Below are 20,311 nucleotides of genomic sequence, written 5' to 3'. Positions count from 1 at the left end.
TCAGCCAATCATGAATCAAAAATATTCAGTAAAAAAAAATACAACAAAAACAATACAGTATAACAATTATTTACATAACATCACGTATTAGGTATTATAGAGATGATTTAAAGTATACAAGAGGATGAGCATAGGTTATATGCAAATACTATTCCATTTTATATAAGAGATTTAAACATCCATGAGTTGTGGTGTCAGAGGGGTTCCTGGAACCAAAACCCCAAGGATACTGAGGGACAACTGTCTATTTCACGGTCTGTACTGCTTTTACAAGTAGGGCAGCAACAACAAAACCCAGATGAGGCTGCATCAGGCTCAGCCCTGCTCCTGTTTTTTCTCATTGCATTAAGGGTTTCAAGCATATCTTAGGGCTGTGGTTATACATGAATCAGCCTTGAAACCTAATAGAATGTTACAATTTTCTCATATTATGTTCCTTTTTAAAATTAGCTACTTCCACATCTTTATCCTCTTCAAAATACCAAATTTTGGAAATGCAAGGGGGAAAGGAGTGGGGGAGATAATAAGTGAAATCACCTGTATTTTCTTAGCGACTCAGACGTGACCAGCTATTTCTGAGATTTTAAGTAAACAGTAGTTTTTCTTTCTGAAAGTCTAACAGTCTTTGCCATGTCAAGCTCTTTTATTTCATATCTTATTATACTTAGACCCACTCAGGCTACTTGAACAAATGCTGAAATAAATCAATCAAATGAAAAGCGTGTTCAGAGGTTGAGTGACTCAGAGTGAGAACAAGTGAAGCAGAACTGAGTGGTGGAATTATTTAACCTGTGTCTGAAGTTTTGAAACACATCAAGTCTAGTCTTCTTGTATTTTAATAATATACAGACTTAGAGGGTGGAAAGAGATAAAGTGTTATGTGCTCATAAAATCAATTTATAAGTGACCTCATTATATGGCCAGTCACATCAAAATAATATAAATTCACGATTTGATATATTAATAGAAACTTTGCTATGTATTAAGCAGTATAAATTTATAATTAAGTAGTCTACAAATCCTAAACTTAGAGAATATTTTCTGAATTTGCTCTTTGATTACTCCAGGTCACTGCATACAATTTTCTGACACTCATCAGGATGTCTTTATGAACAGTTTTCTTTCTTCCTCTTCACATCTAAATGATAGAGAATTTCCCAAACTTCCTGTTGCTACTGAAACTGAAGCAAGAGAAGCAAAGGAAATTGAAACTGAAAATGTGAACCAGCAACTTTACCCAACAGCACAGTTGTTAGCATCAATGAGATTATGTTTTAATGAAATTAAAGAAAGTAGAGGTTTCCTGTCAACTGACAGCTATTTTTCTCCAGACTCTACTATGTGGCAGGATGGTAGTTGTTTTCTCTCAAGGTAGCTAAAAATTAACTCCATTTTATGGCATGATGTATTAAAATCAGGAGTGTTTATGGTCACTTTCACCTTGCCAACAGGTAATTAATTTCTCTTTAGATCCAACCCAAGTTATTCTATACAAGGTCAGCAAGCATTTGATTCATTTTGTCAGCTTTAATATAAATCAAATTCACACTCAGGAGGCTGGGCTGTGATAAAACAGACATAAAATCCGCTATTGCCCTAATAACCAGTCACCACCATCTTTCAAATGGGAAAGAACAGCAGAAGCAATTTAACAAGTAACAATCAGGCTTCTAGAGCCACGTACAATTGCTGTTAACTCTTGACTATTCTGACAACATTTTAGAGTCATCTTTTAGGATTATTAGCCTCCCTCATTTAAAAACCGGGAAAAAACTCATTCCTCAAGGACCTCACTATTTAGTTCAACAGTTTGGATGAAGAAAGGAGAGATATCTTGAGGGAACACAAGTATATTGATCCCATTTTCTACCTCACTATATTGCTTGCAGGAAGAGGTCAGCAACTTGGTTCACCCCTTTTTTTCTGCTTTAGTATTTTAGTTGAGTCAAAGTAACTGAAGAGTTAAATTGCATATTGCGATCCCCATAATTTCCATTGGATAAAATTTAGCTTTACATTTAAGCTCACTGTAAACATGCAAGTGAGTTGGGAGAAAATATTACCATTAGAGAAGTGGGAAAAGACCAGCCCCCTACTCCATCACCACCAATCAGTTCTTGAGTGAAATCTCTCATTTACTATGACATATTACTCTTACAGAGAGTAAACACCCTATCTTTCAGCAAGGATCCTCTGATCTGTCATTATGAAGGGAGGACTAGCCAGACTGAGGATGTGATGGGGAACTAGGGAAACACAGACAAAAGAAACTGCTTTGAGAGGAGAAGCAACTTTGAAGTCTTGCTTAGTCCAGGCCTTCACCTAGGGTTTGGTTTTTTAAAGTCTGTATTATTAACCCTTCCCTCACTTTCCTTCTGCTCTTCAAGTCCAATTCTTATGTTCACAGGAATGACTACTTTTGCCCCCAGGCACTTTGCTGGCCCTGGGATTGCAGAGAGGAAAAGATATAATCCTGCCCCCAGGAACTCAGTGTATAGAGATGGCTCCTCCAACTTATTACAGGGCTGATACTTTTCAAACATGTCAATCCAAAATGACCAATTAAGGGTAAGAACTTGGAAGTAAAGAACATAACTCAAAGATGACAAATGCCCATTCACCAGAGATAAAGCCATGAACTCTCCAGGGCAAATAAGCCTACCTTTTGGAAGCTAAGCTTTATGTGGGAATTTGTAGTTTGGCGGAGGTCACTCAGTAACTTCTGTAATGAAAAGTTTTGTTGCAGCCGGGTACAGTGGCTCACGCCCGTAATCCCAGCACTTTGGGAAGGCAAGACGGGCAGATCCCTTGAGCCCCAGGGTTTGAGACCAGCCTAGGCAACCTGGCGAAACCTCATCTCTACTAAAAATACAAAAATTAGCTGGGTGTGTTGGCACACAGTTATAATCCCAGCTAGTTGGGTGACTGAGGCATGAGAATCACTTGAACCTAGGAGGTGGAGGTTGCAGTGAGCCAAGATCACGCCACTGCACCCCAGCCTGGGCAACAGAGCGAGACTATTGTCTCAAAAAAATAAAGTTTTATTGATAGTATTTGTTCTCTATTAAGCCCATCTATTATTATGTTCTTGATTTCATTTATCAAATTTTTCAATTCTAGAATTTCCATTTGGTTATATATTTCTAGGTCTCTTCCAGTGTTCTCAATCTTAATTTTTATTTCCTTAAACCTTTTAAGCATACTCATTATGGAATCCATGTTGGATAGTCACACTGTCAAGATCCCCTATTGGTCTAGATCTATTGTCTTATTTTTTTTTTGGTATTAGTTACGTTTTCGAGTTATTTTTGGTTATATTATATCTTTGGCAGGAATATCACAATTGTCAGTAGCCTTTTGAATAGGACGAATGAATCTGTTTCACCTTATGAAGCAATAAAATCTATGCTGCCCCAAATGGTGGCAATGGTGTATATACAACTGAAAATCCAAGAACCTCACTGACCTGGTGACCGACATTGTAGTTAGGTAAAGAAGTCTCAGAGTTTAGCAAAGGATTATCCTCAAAGAATCAAATGAGATGGTAACCAGTTCATCTTGCCTACTGCCCAGATACAACCAATTTATGAAGACAGGAAAGTGCAATAGAGAAAGATTTTAATATGCATAGTGCCAGCTAAATAGGAGACCAGAATTTTGCTATTATTTAAATCAGCCTCCCCAAAAATTTAGAGGCTAGGATTTTTAAGACAGTTTGGCAGGCATGAGTTAGTACCTGGGTAGGGGCCACAAAACCAGATGAGTCAGTTGACCAATCTGGATGGTGCCAGCTGATCCATCAGAATGCGGGTCTAAAAAATATCTCAAGCACCAATCTTAGGTTTTATAATAGTAATGTTGTCTGTAGGAGCAATTGGGGAGGTTAGTAATCTTGTAACCTCTGAGTGCATGGCTCCTTAGTCATAATTTCTAATCTTGTGGCCAATTTGTTGATTTTATAAAGGTGGCCTGGTCCCCAAGATACATTGTACCCAAGATGTAGGATCACAGGAAACCAGAACCTTCCACTCACCTCTCATACAGAACTGGCTTTATTAATTTCCCACCACATTCAAGAGCACCTGATGACCTAAACTCTTTAATGTTGGGTTAAGGAGTGTTCTTTTCAAACCATCCCAATTTCCATGAAAACCAGATACATCAGAAGAAGACCTAGAAAATATCTCTAGAATTGTATATTTTGGGACATGAAACAAGTGGATACTTACATATGTGAATCTCACATGTCTTAATATCCAGACGGATTCCAACTTGTCCTATTCTTACATAGTATCTATTTTTCTCTTGGGAAGTTTTCTAATACTTTCTAAGCATCAACATGTCAATTTCAGTCAAATTAACACTTTAAAAGATCCCCACCTGAGGTCAGTGAGTCAGGGCACAGGCTGCTCTACAGAAAGGCCCCGTAACAACCTGAGGAGTAGTACTTCATCACAACTACCTCTTCAGGCCACGTTCCCCCTACCCCAACCACTCCTCAGGAGAACTAAGATGGATTTGTGGGAAATAATTTCCTTAAGTCATTTTTCCAAAGATACTGGGGCATTCTTAAATGGTATTCAACTGAACTTTGACATAGTGCCATTATTTGGTAAATGCCACATCCTGGATAGCTAACTATGGCTGACAATCTACCTCTCATTCATGACTGTGCTCAAATGCAGATACCTCTATTGCATCATTGAAGGAAATGAATTTTACACACTTATGGCCTCTCTGAAATTTTCACCTTTCAGTTGTTCACTCTTGGAACTGTTTTTTTGGGAATGAAATTGAGACTTAAAAAAAAAAACTGAAGCTCATGATGGGATTCTGAAATCTGAAAAATTTACTTTCCAATCATATTTTAAACTGTTATATCATTTGCCCATTTAACTCAAATTAAACATGAAAACAGACGTGTGCCTGTGGACACATACACACAGGCACACATGTTGAAGGCCTCTAGCAAACGGTCTATCCTCAAGGTTGATGAGACTTGTTCAACTCTATTGCTAGCCAGAGATGAGCATACAGGAAGGTTGTAGGATCCGAGCTTGTCCAACCCACGGTCCGTTGGCTGCATGTGGCCCAGAAAGGCTTTGAATGTTACCCAACACAAATTTGAAAACTTTCTTAAAATACTGAGACTTTTGTGGGCTTTTCTGTTTAAGCTCATCAGCTATCGTTAGTGTTAATATTTTATGTGTGGCCCAAGACAATTCTTCTTCCAGTGCAGCCTAGGGAAGCCAAAAGATCGGATACCCCTGTAGTGCCTTTAAGTTTGATGTCTATGGGGAAATGGAGGAGGCAGAATTGGGTGGAGGGAGAAGTTGCACCATGAAGCAGTCCTAGCAAAGGCCTAAGCCAATTCCTCAGGGAAACTGGAGCCAGGATAGCCCTTCAGTCTTGTTCTACTTGAGCCTGTCCTTGCTACCCCAGTATTTACCAGTCATTGGATGAGGACTTCCCAGTGGGAAGCCATGACCTTGGACAAGACAGCTCTCTTCAGCTCCTTGTAATTCCCTGAGAAGAACTCAGCTGAGGGACAACAGCTACCAACACTCCCAGCAGCAGAAGAATGGCTACCTCAAACTTGAAGTGAGGACTGAGCCACATACCACAGTGTTCACTACAGAATGACTGAAAAAGTGGCCATGAAGCTCATCTACAGCTTCTGTCTTCAAACCTGTAATTTTTTCATTTTGGTTTTTCAAGATTATCCTAGACTCTCCCATATCTGGTAGAATTCTTTGTGCTTTGATTTTTGTTTGGTTGGTTTTCTTTGTTTTGTTTTTGTTTTGAGACAGGGTCTCGCTCTGTCACCCAGGCTGCACTGCAGTGATGCAGTCATGGCTCACTGCAGTTTCAAACTGCTGGGCTCAACAGATTCTCCCACATCAGCCTCCTGAGCAGCTGGGACCGTAAGCATGTGCCAGCATGCCCAGCAACTTTTAAAATTTTTGGTAGAGACAAATTCTCCTATGTTGCCCAAGCTAGTCTCAAACTCCTTGGCTCCAACAATCCTCCTCCCTCAGCCTCCCAAAGTGCTGGGATTACAGGCATAAACCAGTGTGCCTGGATTTTCAGTGTTTAAAGAAAATATTCCAATTTGAAGATTGAAAAGCAGACTAAAATAATATTGGCCTGAGAACTCCCGAAAAATGCTCTGGACAACTACAAGATATGCCTTGCTCCAAAACAGTAATTTCAGATCTGCCTGAACCAATTTGAGCTTCTGTGAAAAGAATTGAGTTTAGGAAGCAGGGAAGTGGGTGGCTGCCAGTGCCCTGTGATTGGAATGGCCATGGAAAGACTTGCCAGGCCCATCTGCTCTGAAATCATCTTTATTCATAACAGCTTCTGAACTCCAGAGGCGCTTACTTGTCAGTGTCACTCACCTGTCTCCTCTTGCTGTTTGTCATTTTGTGTTTAACCCAAATCCTAGGCTTGAATACCTGAGGCTCCCAACCCCTCAAGGTCAGGCCAGGCTGTTGTTCCTCTATGCCCGTGGAACCCACAAATGCAGCAAGTGAAATTGCCATCATTCCTGCCTTGGTTTTTGCCCAACATAGGAAATGATTATACCTACATAGAGCTGCAGTAAAAGACATGACAGGTACTAACACTTCACCTGAAGATTGCTAAATACCAGCTGATAAGATTGAAGGCGGGATGAGAGCCACCGGGGTAAAGGGGTGCTGAACAGGAAAGAGAACAGACAGCTGTGTCTGCCAGAATTTCTAAAAATGCCCTCAGGGATGTCCCAACCTAATCCTCAGAACCTGTGAAAATTGAGATATCACTTCCATGATTATATCATAAGGTACAGTTAACCTTAAAATAAGGAGATTGCCTCCATGGGCCTAGTGTAATCACATAAGCCTTTTCCAAAGAGGGACAGAAGAGGAAGTTAAAGAGAGTTGCTGCTTTGAAGACTGAGGGGACCATATGAGAAGGAATGTGGATGGCCTCTAGGAGCAGAGAGAGGACCCCAGTTGACATCTAGCAAGAAAATAGGGACTTCAGTCTTCCAACCACAATGATGGAATTCTGCCAATATTCTCAATGAGATTGGAAGTAGATTCTTACCCAAGCCTCCAGGGAAAAGCCCAGACAACACTTTGATTTTGGCCTGTGAGACTCTGAGCATAGAACTCAGCCTCGCCTGTCTGGAGTTGTAACCTACAAAAGTGTGAGATGACAACTTGCTATAGTTTTAAGCTGCTAAGTTTGTGGTAATTTGTAATAGGGAACTAGTATAGTAGCCAAGACAAGCAAGTCTACTTGTCACTATTTGTGAAAAACACTTTCTCTGGAAGAAACTGGAATCTGCCTCGAAAGCCATCTGGCATCTGGCATAAGGGGAAGGCAGACTGAGATCCAAAACTATTATGTGCTGGTTTGAGCTTCGACTTTATGTATACCAACCCATTTATACCTCACACCTACCCTCTCTAACAAACACTATTATTATCCCAATGTTATCTCCATGGGCTTCTAACTGGTGTTCAGAGAAATTAAATGATTGGTCCAGTAAGTTCTCAATCCTAGCTGTGTACCAGAATCACCAAATCACCTGAGGTGGTTTTTTTTTGGTTTTGTTTTGTTTTTTGGTTTGTTGGTTTTTTAAGTTAATGAGCTTTTAGAAAGTCACGATGCTGGGGCCTCAACGCTGACCCACTGAATCAGAGAGGCCCAGGCCTCGTGCACTTATTAAAACTCTTGGATGATTCTGATATAACCCAGATGTTTGGCAACCAATGGCTTAAAGTGTGGTTCATGGACACCATCATCAGAAGCCCTCAGGGTGGTGGCAGCCACTGATGGTCGTGTCCCCAACAGCCATCCTCTACTACTTCACTTACAACAGGACTTCATGTCTGGCCAGAGGGGATAAACCATGGGTGTCTCAATTTTCAGCTCTAATCATGTCATCACATTTCTCTTTCCTAGTACCCTCCTGTGAAGGTTTATTCCACTGAGCAACTTGACTAGCCATGGGGTTCCCAGATTAAACATTATTTCCAGGCGTATCTGTGCAAGTGTTCCCAAATAACATTAGCATTTGAATCAACAGACTCAGTAGATTGTCCTCCCCGACATGGGTAGGGATCGTCCAATATATTGAAGGTCTCAGTAGAACAAAAGGTAGAGAAAGAAGAAATTTGCCCTCTTTTTTCCTGCCTTGCCTCTTGACCTGGGTCATATAATCTCATCTTCTCTAGCCCTTGGACTGGAATTTACACCATCAACTCCCCTGGTTCTCAGGCCTTTAGACTTGGACTGAATTACACTGTCAGAGGCATTTGAACCAGAGTGACTCCATCTTGCATAGGGGCTAGGTAAAATAAGGCTGAGACCTCTGCTGGGTTGCATTCCAAGGAGGCTAGGCATTCTAAGTTACAGGATAAGATAGGAGGTCAGCACAAGATACAGGTCATGAAGGTCTTGCTAATAAAACAAGTCACAGTAAAGAAGCTGGCCAAAACCCACCAAAACCAAGATGGTGACAAGAGTGACCGCTGCTTGTCATCACTGCTCATTATACACTAATTATAATACATTAGCATGCTAAAAGACATGCCTACCAGTGACATGACAGTTTACAGATGCCATGGCAATTTCAGGAATTTACCCTATATGGTCTAAAAAGGGGAGGAACCCTTAGTTCTCGGAATTGCCCACCCCTTTCCCAGAAAACTCATGAAAAATCCACCCCTTGTTTAGCATATAATCAAGACGTAACAATAAGTATAAGCAGCTGAGCAGCCCATGCTGCTGCTCTGCCTGTGGAGTAGCCATTCTTTGTTCCTTTTTTTTTTTTTTTTTTTTGAGACGGAGTTTCGCTCTTGTTACCCAGGCTGGAGTGCAATGGTGCAATCTCGGTTCACCGCAACCTCCGCCTCCTGGGTTCAGGCAATTCTCCTGCCTCAGCCTCCCGAGTAGCTGGGATTACAGGCACGTGCCACCATGCCCAGCTAATTTTTTGTATTTTTAGTAGAGACGGGGTTTCACCATGTTGACCAGGATGGTTTCGATCTCTTGACCTCGTGATCCACCCGCCTCGGCCTCCCAAAGTGCTGGGATTATAGGCGTGAGCCACCGCGCCCGGCCTCCTTTACTTTTTTAATAAACTTGCTTTCACTTTATGGAGTTGCCCCAAATTCTTTCTTGTGGGAGATCCAAGAACCCTCTCTTGGGGTCTGGATCAGGACCCCTTTTCTGGTAATATCACCATCAGCTTTCTTGGGTCTCCAGTTTGCAGATGGCAGATTGTGGGACTTACTTCTTCTCAGCCTCCATAACTGCATGACAAATTTCTCGTACTAAATTTTATTTTCAATATATCCATCCTACTGTTTTCTCTGGAGAACCCTAATACATTTTCCATCTCTTTGCAGCTAGAATGAGCCAAAAACACATAAGGAGACTCCATTAGGAGTGGGGAGTTCTTGGGAAAGCTTTTGCTTCTGAAAAAAGATAAAAATGCATAGGCGAGCTCTCTGGTGCCATTCCTTGAGCATGTGAGTGAGAGACTGTGCCACTGGGAGCAGCAGCTATCTGTGGCCACAAGCTGAGATGACTGGATGAAATGCCAAAATGTTGAGAAGGTAGGACAAAAAGTCAGAAAGAGCTGGGGACCCTGACAACATTGTTGAGGTATACCAACCCTAGAACCATTATTAAGAGATTATGTGAGATATTATTTTTTGCTGTTTTACTGCTTGCAGCTAAAAGCATTTCTAACTGTGCACAGGACTACTTTTAAATTCAAGAAAGAACTTCTGGTGTGTAGGACTGTGTTATTTGCATTAACGACTATCCAATTCTTGGTGCACTGAAGTCTAAGTCACTCATGTTCTAAGGTCACCTGCACAGATAGTGACGAAGCTGCTGCTAACTGGTCCATGTTTTTTCCACTCTATGGTGATACAAACAAATAGAAAAACATCTGCATTCCTCCGCTGTTACACACTCCCTGTGGCAATGTTGGTATTAGACAAAGGAGAAAATAATAACTAAGAAAATAACCGGAAGAAAATATGTCTACGCCTTTTTGTTAAGGAAAAAAAAACCCAGTCTGTAAAGCCCATATTTATTATACTAATAAATCAGAAATAATAGGTATATGGGGAGAAATGGGAGAAGAGAAAGGAGAGTTGAGATAGTGCTCACTTTTCACAATAATTTCAAAGGACTTGCTGAAGGATGGGATGGGTGCTCTGGGGTTTCTGAAAATGCTCACCACAATCAGTTAACAGAAATATGTTAACTCTGCGTCAGAACACACTTTAGTAAACTAGATATATGTAGAGATACAATCTCTGTCGAAAAAGCTTCTAGATTTCCCATTTAGTGTGTCTTTTACCTCCATCATACCCCTGAGTCATCTCCGATAGTTCCCATTTTGGAAGTGATTCGATGCGTAGAAAGTTGTGTGTGGGCTCCCTAAAGAGAGTAGCCGCGTCCCTTTTGTTCATTGGCCTACCCATAGCCTGCAGCACAATGCTTTGAACACAGGGAATATTCAACCAATGTCAACTACAAGATCCCAGAAGACCCAGAAGGCCCCTTACACTTTAGGAATGTGTGTCTTATGAGGCACCTGGGATATATCACTACCTTATTTTCTCAGACAAAACCCAAAACACGGAACAGTGACATACTTTTGTAAAGGTCACAGGGCTAAGCAGCTCTTTCCAAATTTATTCCTGTGCACTTTTCCCCAGGTTTATTCCCAACAATGCCTGATACACTCTTCTTTAAAACCTACCTCTGACACATCTGCTTTATGAAGATTAAATGGAACAGAGAAGTAACTATAACTATTTACCCTCAACGAGTAACATTCTTCCATTTAAAAGGAAAAAGTAAACTTTGTGGGTTCCTCTTGTATAATTAGGATTTAATTTCCTTCAGATGGAGATGTGTAACTCGAGTATTGTATATTATATACTGCATAATCACTAATGTAGAGAGCTTTAATAGCATTCACTATGACAATGATTCAAATCACAAGTGTTTTTTTTACTCTTTTATCTTCATACCCCAGTTTAATGTTTTGCAAAAAGAATCAGCATTTCATTACATGTATAAAGAAATAAAAGACTGTTTTTACCAGATTCACTTAACAGGTGTTGCTCACCTTAAGGCAAAATTTTTAAACTAAAAACCAAAACAAACAAAGTAAACAGAATTCAGTTTCTATAACTGCTTCAACATGACAAGGACTAGTTATTCACCTGAAAGGAAATGTCTTACAACGGATTGAAGACGTTTTGAATCTGGATTAGTCCCTTGCTAAACACTAATGCTGACATATTTTTCCTGCTAAGTTGCAATTGACAATTCAATTTTGAAGGAATTTATGGGAAAATATAACATTATTCTACTTCCCAACCACAAGTTTTGTTTATTCTTCACACTATATAGACAGTGACTCTCAGAGAACTGGGGACTTCTTTGCTTCTTGATGAGGAAACCCAGCTATGTGCTTCACACAGGGCTGTTCATGGCCTACAGCACATGGCTTTGAACATATGAGGGGGTGTTCAATCAATGTCAACTGCAAGATCCCAGAAGGCTCCTTACGCTTTGGAGGACTGACAGCCTCTTATTCCTCAGTAACTCCTATGGTGTTTCCAGCTTCACTCTTAGATCAGGTAGGGATGGAACTTACCAACCGCAATGTGAATAAACTGTGCACCTTGTTACTTCAAACATTGAAACTCTGATATTAAATGTGTTTTAATGTGAGAAGATATACTTGTTATCATGAACATACCAGGGAGGGATTTGATCGTAGTAAAACCTTGAGGACATGTGAGTTTGTATGACTTGAAAAACTCTGGATACCAACATCTGATCAAGTGGAAAATTCATAGGCCTAGAAAAAGCAGCCCTGTGATGGGTGAATTTGGTGGCACTGGAATTGCATTGAAAAGAGATGTATCAAACAAGCTTCAGCATGTTATTTATGAGATCTGTTTTAAAATTTAAGTGAAAAACCAAGATATCTAGAAGCAAGTTAGAGAGAGAATGCAAAACCTATTCCTCTTTAGGTATTCAGCTTGATGAGCCAAGTGATGTTAATGGCTGTAGTCAGCTGTTGTTATTTTTGCAGTACCTAAGGGGGAGACTGTAGATTAATTCTTCTTTTGTGAACTGCTTCAGTGAACTGTGAAAGGAATCAATGTGTTCAATCTCATCCAGGATTTCTTTTTGAACCATCAGCTAACACTTCATGTGTATGGATCAATTCTCACTGATGGTACCCCCTGCTATGCCTGGTAAAACGTCAAGCTTTGCTGCCTAGCATACAAAATAAAATGAAAATAAATAAAAACAAGTAGCTATTTGTATAATGCACTATCGTGCACTTGCCGCAAGAAGTTTGTTTGCAAAAACAAAGAATGTTCTGTCTTCTTGGTATGGTAACAAAAACCCCACCAAGAAAAAGATCCAAAACTTTGCCTCTCCCATGATTCTTTTTAAAGGAATTGGTAAGCTGGCATGTCAATTTCCATATAGAAATGAGGTGACTTCTCACAGCAACATGTTTATTTTGCAACTAGATAAAGTTATGAAAATTACTAAAGCACTTCCCTCTCTCACCCTTCTGAGAGGGTAGCCTTCCCTTAGTTGTCTTGGGTGTCCATCTAATTGAAGTAAGAAAGAATGCAAAAATATGTTTTTTTGATTCTGGCATTTAAAAAAATAAGAGTATGTAGGGAGAGAAAAAAAGGCTTTCAAGCCGGGTTATTTCGTTGAGAGAAGATTTCCCAAATACTCTGTCTCCTCTTTAACATACCACAGTCCCAGCCTGGAAGATCCAGCTTACAGAATTCTCCTATGGGCTAGAGGAGAAACCTTTGCTCCCTATGGCAGCAAAGCTTCAAGATCTGCTGCTACATGGCAGAAGATGCTGACATCACAAAATAGACGACCCACCCATTCTTTTTCCCCCAGGATGGTGGGAAGAAGAAAGCAGAATGGAAAAGGAGAACTAGGAAAGCCAAGTACAGAGATGATGTATGTTACAAGCACCACCCACCTTACCTCACCCCCACCCCGCCCAGCTTAGAGCAGTGAGGAAAATACAGAATCAGGGATGGGTGGGGCTGCTCTTGTCCTAGTTCTCCCCTTGGGACTTGGGGAGACGGCCTCACAGGCTGTTCTGCACCACCCAGAGAGAAGCCATGTCACTTGGCAGTACAGTAGGTCAGGAGAGGATTGTGGTTGCCCCATGTGGCTCTGCGGTATTTATAGAGGATCCTGCAGCTGCTGAGTATCTGGTGGGGACCAGCCAAGTGGGGGCTGTTATAGTGGCAGTGGGGTGCCTGGTGGAGAGTATTACTGAGAAGTGTCTTTAGCCCCTGAGGAATCAGGACAGGGCTGAATCAGTCAAGGAGAGATGAGATGACAGAGTGGCCACAAAGTCCTCCCACCCCCACCCTACCCGAAATGAGCTCACACTGTAACCACATGAAGATCAAAGAACAGATCTCAGGGACTGCGTTAATGATTCCCAACCATCAGCATTGAAGAAGAGGTCCGGAAGAATGTGATGAATGCTAAGGCTTGTGTAGAGAACGGAAGAGAGCACGCAGACAATGCACAACCTGCAGGCAGGTACTTTACGGACATTCTACATGCTGCAGCAGCCACAGAATTCAGCCTCAGGTGCCAGCTGTGCAAGTACCAACCAGGTGGATTAGGTCCACCACCCAGAAGACACATAAAAAAACCACACCTGTCCCCCCAGAGCCACAGAAGCCGTCTTAGGGAAGAATCAGTGGAGATACTCAAGATCAAAAATGTGTAAGGCTATTTTTCTTTTTCCCAAGAGCTGAATATTATCTGAAGGGATTGCTTACTAATTGGAACTAAGATTTCACCCAGATAGGGCTAAAAGTTAAGGACTTTTCCCCACTACTAGAGGCCAAAGAAGTTCACAACATTTACAGATTAAAAATAAAGGAGCATATCTCAATGTAATATAAGTTAAATCTGCAACTGTTATATGTTTTTTAAAGCCATAAAAGTCTACTTATTTATGAATAATACCATAGTTGGCAATTTTTAAAAATAGTTTATCTTTTACCTAGCATATGCAGTAGCTATATTCAAACATGAAAACGAACACAATCAATTCATCTAAATATTGATCTAGTAAGAATATGATATGACCAGAGAGAAATTATTTGCTTTTATTAGAAAATTTTCGTGGAAATAAAGCAAACTGAAATGACTTTCCTTTTCTTAGAAAAGCTGTTTTAACAAAATGAGGAAATGACCGTTGCCGCTGACATGACAACGTATTTTGCAACAATTGAGTGACTCATTTTTATGGATTTTTTTCCAGTAGACGTTTCACGTAGAAAAAACAAAAACAAGAACCAATGATACTGAAGCTTTTAAAACTTTTCAATTCTATCTATATAAATTATTATTTTTATTTAATTACAACTCAATGAATGTATTTTAGCAAGGGAGGCTTGGGAGTTTCTGCAGAACTTGACTAGCATTTTCTACACATGGCAAAGAGAGCAGTGAAGATTATGTGATTTTAGATTTGTCTCACTTTTATACATCAAAATAAGGACTAGAAATTGATGTTGACATGAATATAGTTATTTCCAAGGGAAATGTCCTTATTTCTCGAGCATCTTTGAAGAAAAGCTAAAGGAGTATATATTTTTTTATACGGCAGTAACTTTAATGTGTTATTATTAATTCAGGGTTGTAATAAACTCTAGTTGTGTTTTCACTCTATAGTTATAATTAACTAAAAGATATCTTCTCTCATCATTATGTCCGTGATGCTTACATGCACATAATTTGAGAAAAATATGATGCAAGTTACCATATAGTTAAGGACCAGAGTTCAAAATTCAAACTCAGCACAGCTTTCCAAAGATCTGGTGCTTAAGTTCCATTCCTATAGGAGCAACTCAATACAAACCCTACTGCCCTGATCTAAATGTAACCAAAACCTAATGCAAGAATTCATTTACCTCTCATTGTAAACCGTGTCCTGTAGGTTTTGATAGACTCTATGTATTAAGAAGCAACTGGAAAAGCTAGGGCACTGTATAATCACTGCTGTTGATATAAAACAAATGTAGTAACTATGTCTAAATTGTAAGAGTATGTGTGGAACATAAAATCATTTCAAGTAGGCATTTTCTCCTGAGCTATTGGATCTGAAGGCTCGGTGTGTCCACATTCAATGCACTAGCTTAGTGTCATCCCTTCCCTCCAGTGTTCTTCCAGCCGGCAGTCCCTTTACATCCATTTGCCAATGGCAGCTCCTTTTCCTTCCTTGTTGGCAATTAGTCTTGCTCAAAAATGCTGGGGCCTGCACTCAGCATCTCAGCCTTCCTCCTTCCTTACTGTCCTTCTTGTTCAGTTTTTACGACTTCTCACCTTCCAATGGGCACCAGATTCATTTTTATGAAACGAAGCAGGTAGTGTGGAAAATCCTTACATGTATAGCATTTTGTTAAAGTGTGCATAAATTAGAGTTGGGCAATTAGAAAGATTGTCCAGATTCAAATGTAGTTTTTACTACCAGATGTCTGCTTCTCCCAAGAAGAAAGTCTGTCTCACATAGTTTCATCCCCAGGTCCCAAGGGGTCCACTGGGGTGTGTGAGCTTGCTTCCTGAAAACAAAGATATTGGAGTTCTCCCACCCTGCCCCTGCTGTGTGGGATGTCTGGGAGACTCTCCTCTGCTGACTTGATGCTTCCATTTCTCACTGTGTCTAGGTCAGTCTGGCTGTTCACTTCAGTATCTCAGCCACCCACCCCTTCTTACTTCCAGCAAGTGCTTACAGTAGATTCAGTGTTGGATGCGTATACTCTTTTAATCACAATTTTATCAAGAAATCGACAAAGTACTGCAGCATGTTCACTAATGCTGCAAAGACAAGTCCCTCATACAATGCTTTTCCAATCTCCACACTGCCTTGGTTCCTGCCAGCCTCAGAGACCCTACACTTAGACCTTCCTGTTTTCCACAAAGACTCTGCCTCTTTGGCCCAGTTGCCTGAGTCACCTGAGCTCATGGCCCTCCATCCATAACCAAAGACCTACCTGAGTGCCACCCCCTTGGGAGGAACTCCTAGCAAACTCGCATAAATTGTATGGATATAAAACTTAATAGATATAAAAATATCTGACTAATGTCTGATATCTAATGAGACTTAGGAGAGGATATACATGAATTTATTGCTGAATATGTTTTTGGTTAACAAAAGAATTTTGGATTAACGGCAATGCCTATCAGGGGTACTTAGAAAAAAAGAAAAAAACAACAAATTAGGCATGGACAAAAGGAGGCCGAGAAAGTGGCAGGAAAGGAATAGAGATATGTGCAACGGAATACTGGAAAGATAAAAGAAGATAATGGAAAGAAACCTAAGGCCTGAGAACCAAAGCACGTGCAGATACATGAGCAAAGAGAAGTACCAAGGAGCTGGGACGCTGGGAAGTGGGTGACAGTTGTCAAGAACCTCAGAGTTACAAATTCCGAAAAATATTTGCAGCAGATATGGCTAGTTAGCTATGGGATTCCATTTTCTCTTCTTCGGAAATAACAGAATACTTACTTTTTTAGGGCAGAAATTTCATCAGTTCAAAATACTTAACTTCCTAGACCCCCCTTCGGCTAAGGGGCAGATATGACACCAATGAGATGCAGGTGGATAGGGATCTAGAGGCCTTCCTTCCACAGTAGGGGACAAAGCCTCAGAAAGAAAAGAATGTTGCTATTCCTCTCTGCTCTTTCTCCTAATTCCTGCCTTGTGAATGGTCCTGATGCTGACAGATGCAGTAGCCATCTTGCAGCCACAAGGAAGAAAACGGCGTGACTAAGGACAGAAGGAGCTGGAAGGGGGACGGCACATGATAGCTGATGAAAGCCTTCAGCCATGACATTTTTAAAATTAAACTAAATTAGATACCTCTTACTGAAATGATGCAGGGATTTCCAGTTAAATTTCTAGTAAATGAAGAATGAAAAATGGAAATTAACTATAAATCACTTATTATTTACATAAAATGAGTAAAATAATATGGACATAATTTCTATGTGGGGTACTGTCTTTGTTGTTGTATTTTAGTAAAGCTTAAAATATAAGATGTAAATTTTACTCATAATCTGAGTCTGCCAAGTGTTTTCTATTTCTTTGTATATGGTTTTAAGTTCTTCAGCCTCAAATAGTACTTCACTGGCTGTTTTCAGGAACCTACATCTGTTTGGGGAAGAAGAGCTACGTTATAATCCTCTAGGACTTTGAGCCCAAGGATATACACACCCCAGCAATAGTCTTACAGCCACTAATTCAACTCTTCTCACAGCTTTTGGGGTTTGGGTGTAACCCCTTAGAAACAAGTTATTAGTTGAATAAGGAACTAACATCTCCAACAATGCTGTTCACTCAGCAGGTTTCTTCACAAACCCTTTGCTATCCGAGCAAATCCTAAAAATATACATAGAAGATGAGTTATGGAGAATTAATTACCGACTCCTGAGAATCTAAGAATGGGGCAGCAGCCCAGGTGTTCTGATCCTTGAATCATGCTGTTTCACAGATGCAACCTACCTTAGGTAACCTTAGTGTTTATTTTTGATAGTACAACAAGTGTAGACCTCAGACATGTTTCCAGTGACCTCCTCTAGGAAATCTGAGTACATATTTGTTAACATTAATATGCAACAAGAATAAGCTTTCTAACATTTGGACAAGTAGAAAAAAGTGGTATTTCTGTTCTTTGAATAAAAAGCAAATGCATTTAAAACATATGCATAATATACAAGTAGGCAAATTTATCAAAAGGAAAAATGATCAATCCTATTTAAACTACCTGTTTTAGAATTACAGTAGTTTCCTATTCAGAAATGTGTTTGGTCAACTTAAGTACTATTTATTACATCAGAGCAACCAACACCTTTACTACCCAGTTTGGAAGACAGAATATGGATCAGATGTTAGCTCCACTTGAGATATAGCACTTCATTTCTTTCCATTTTAATAATTGAAACTTAGAAAGAAAATAGACCTGGGGGGATATGCCCACAAGCAAGAGATGAACGTGTTCCAAATGGCAGTATATTTCCAAGGAGACTTACAGGCTTTTTATTCCAAGGATTGGTTCAATACTTCATTACTCAGAAAGTGTGTTTGATCAGGCGAGACCTTCAAATTTGAGCTCCTCTGTGGTCAGGGGAATGCTAATGACCGTCTGACAGCTTGTCACAGACGTTGGATTTTTTTCCTAGCGTCCCTGGCCAGTTTTCCTCTTTTCTGGCAGCTGTGCTGGTGCAGACTGCCAAAAGGCACCATACCCACAATCTTGAGAGGCTTCTGTTTCCAGCAGGCCTTCTTTTACTGTCATCTATGTAGTACATCTCTATTCCAAGTCTCTCTAGAATTTATAATCATACTGGGAGTTTAGTTTCAATTTGCATTTGTTTGTTATGAGGCTTTACATGACTTTTTGTCTACTTCATGAATCTGTCTGATCTTCTCAGTAGATCAAATTACCTAGAGAATCCGATTCTCTTTGACATAGGAAGCTCCCCAGAGACCGTGCCTTTGATTTCATTTATAGTCGTTTGGGACACTGTTTCCCCCTCGAACTCTATTGCAGACTATTAAATGTCCTAAATTATTGAGTGGGAAAGAGAAGGAAGGGAGTAGGAAGTGAAATCCAAGACAAGTCACAATACCTGTCCATAAAAGGGTGAGGTTGCTAGGCAGGAAGTCTTTGCCTCTCTGATCTTATCTCTTAGAGAACACTGCCTAAGACTGCTCATCAACCATTAGCAACTCTTTACTTTCACCTTACAGTAAAATCACCTTATATATATGCAAGTAGCAATAATTCTTAGAATAATATATGATGTCTAAAGATACCTGCTGATGGTAATAACAAATTAGAGGTGTGACAGGCAGTGTGTCACAAATGTTCCAGCTCAAGGTACAATCTTAAGCTTGTTCCATCTAGTCCATGCCCAAGTACAGGGGTTTGGGGCTTTGTCTTTTACTTTTTCACTATTCCTAAGGTGTTTCAATCCAAGTCTCTAATCATTTGTTATTATTAAAGAGGGTAGTTGTTCACATGAGAATAATTTCAATAGGGCTGAGATGTTTTGGAGCATGATGGATGGGCTTCACTACTACTGAAGCTTGCAGGCAGAGAGGGAGATATATACTGACATTTCTCAGCACGGGTATGCGCGCCGCACCTATTAGTCAGTTGTGAGAGCAAGTGAAGAACAGTGTATATACAAGTCAACACTGGGAGAGGCACGTATAAGAGCTGAGGGCTTATAGCAAACTTGGGCAAAGCAAGGGGTATGGTTGAGCCAGGAAGTCTATGAAAATGAAAAGGCAGCGGGTAGAACCTCAGGCCTCAGATATTGGTTAAATCCTAAAAACTGTTCATTGTTGTGCTTCTGTTGCAGACAATGCATAGGAGTAAATGAGACAGAAAGTGAGACCATGAGGATGATGAAGAAGAGAAAGTACAGCATGGCTGAGACGAAGTGTCCAGAGAGTTGAGAATAAGTGGTCGATTGTCACATCCTAGATAAGGAGACCATATGGATGGGAGGCCAAGAACACACCAACAGATAAAATGCTGAATACATCGGTCAAGGGCATATTGAGATGGTCAGGATGCTGGGCTTTGGAGTGTTTATCCTCCCACCCCACCCCAGAAGAGGAGCTTCTTGTCTTGTTCACCGCTGTTTCCCATCTCCTGAAAGAGCCTGGCACATAGCAGGTGCACAGTGAATACTCATTAAAATCAATGATTCATTAAACTGGCTGGTATTCCATCTCACTTCCATTACTGGAGAGCTGAAAAGCCAGCTAGCCTACAAAAACTAATTCTGGATTTAGAAGCAATAAGAAACCATGCATTCAAATAAAAGCAGAGAATCCTTCTAATGTTTCTTCATGTGTCTCTCTTTTCCCATCCCCAACACCATTTATTTATTTTCCTTGACATGCAAAGGATCTATTTTGTCCATGACGAGTCCCAAAAACAGCCCTCAAAGTGATTCTCCCCACCGACCCCGCCCCACCGCTGCTGCATCACATGGTAGGGTGTTGCTTTGCTCCTCCATGCAGGGAAGCTTTTCTCAGCACCACTACGGTACCAGGGAAGTGGTAACAGGGAACAATTTTTCCCAATACAGATACAGCCTAGATGATAAGTAGGGTGATACATAGGCATGGGGTAGATGGGGCTTTCCTAGAGGACACTATGTCTTCCTGAATTTCATCTGTTAATAA

The 20,311-nt window shown here is 40.4% G+C and overlaps 1 long non-coding RNA gene across 1 annotated transcript; it reads left to right on the top strand.

The window, feature by feature from the left end:
- Positions 1 to 1,456: 1,456 nt before the first annotated feature.
- LOC135276495 (uncharacterized) lies at positions 1,457 to 19,961 on the top strand. The gene is made up of 3 exons (XR_010344019.1): positions 1,457 to 1,496; positions 9,405 to 9,614; positions 19,477 to 19,961. It is a non-coding gene; the product is annotated as an uncharacterized LOC135276495 (long non-coding RNA).
- The last annotated feature ends 350 nt before the right edge of the window (positions 19,962 to 20,311 follow it).

The sequence above is a fragment of the Aotus nancymaae genome, unplaced genomic scaffold, assembly GCF_030222135.1.
Source record: "Aotus nancymaae isolate 86718 unplaced genomic scaffold, 86718_ANA_hifiasm-v0.15.2.pri h1tg000025l, whole genome shotgun sequence".
In the NCBI taxonomy this organism is placed as follows: domain Eukaryota; kingdom Metazoa; phylum Chordata; class Mammalia; order Primates; family Aotidae; genus Aotus; species Aotus nancymaae.
Note: the sequence above shows the minus strand (reverse complement) of the source record. Positions and strands in the feature narration are given on the sequence as shown.